Below are 1210 nucleotides of genomic sequence, written 5' to 3'. Positions count from 1 at the left end.
GAGTCAAACCAAGGGATAAGGTTCTTTAGTTTTCAAGAAAGTGTCTAAGTGTTATAATTGAAAGAATTGTTTGTAAAATGTTCTTTCGATTATAGTGAAGAAAAATCTCCCAGATCAGATGGGGGGCCTGGATGTAGTTTGCAAGTGGACCCGCAAACGAACCAAGATAAAAACCTTGTTGCACACTTTTCTTTCCCTACTCTCTTTATTGCTTTAATCGATTACTTTGTATAGTATTATTAGCTGTAATAATCTGTTTCTATACTGTATTGTTGTAACTCTGATATATCTATTAGCTCTGTATATTTGCTTCGATCTCAGTTGCTTGTCGTACAAGAAACTGAAACTGTTTGTGCGATCTGAGCTGTTTTAATCGATTAAAAAGTTGTAGTTAATCGATTATTCTTTCTGTATTAATCGATTAAACTGAGGGTTTTTCAGCATTATAAGTTGTTTGCGAAAAGCGGATACGTTGACTGCTACACCTATTCAACCCCCTTCTAGGTGTATTTTAGCTACTGATACCTAACAGAGTCTTATGTATGCTCAAATTTGTACGCGTCCGGATATAGCGTTCATAGTTGGGGTTTTAGGCAGATACATGAGTAATCCAGGAATGGATCATTGAAAAGCAGCCAAAAGGGTCATGAGGTACTTAAAGGGAACAAAAGAATATATGCTCACATATAGGATATCAAACCAATTAGAGATCATTGGGTATTCTGACTCCGATTTTGGGGGATGCCAAGACAGTAGACGATCTACTTCGGGCTATGTTTATCTATTAACTGGTGGTGCAATTTCTTGGCGCTCTGCCAAGCAAACTCTTGTGGCTTCATCCACCATGGCAGCTGAATATATAGCATGTTATGAGGCATCACATCAATCATCATGGCTGAGAAATTTTGTCATTGGGCTGCGATTTATGGAAAGAATTGAAAGACCACTAAAGTTATATTGTGACAATAGGTCATCTGTGTTGTTCTCTAACAACAATAGGAGTTCAGCAAAGTTGAAACACATCGACATTAAGTTCCTAGTTGTTAAGGGGAAAGTACAAAGTGGACAACTTTTCATATAATACTTAGGCACTAACTCCATGATTGCGGATCCTCTTACAAAAGCTATCACACCCAAGGTCTTTCATGAGCATACTGCTCACATGGGTGTTCTACAATGTGAGGATTTTTTGTTTTAGTGGGAGTTAGAT

This window comes from Lupinus angustifolius, chromosome LG13 (assembly GCF_001865875.1).
Source record: "Lupinus angustifolius cultivar Tanjil chromosome LG13, LupAngTanjil_v1.0, whole genome shotgun sequence".
In the NCBI taxonomy this organism is placed as follows: domain Eukaryota; kingdom Viridiplantae; phylum Streptophyta; class Magnoliopsida; order Fabales; family Fabaceae; genus Lupinus; species Lupinus angustifolius.
The sequence above is the reverse complement of the archived record's forward strand: the minus strand, read 5'-3'. Positions refer to the sequence as shown.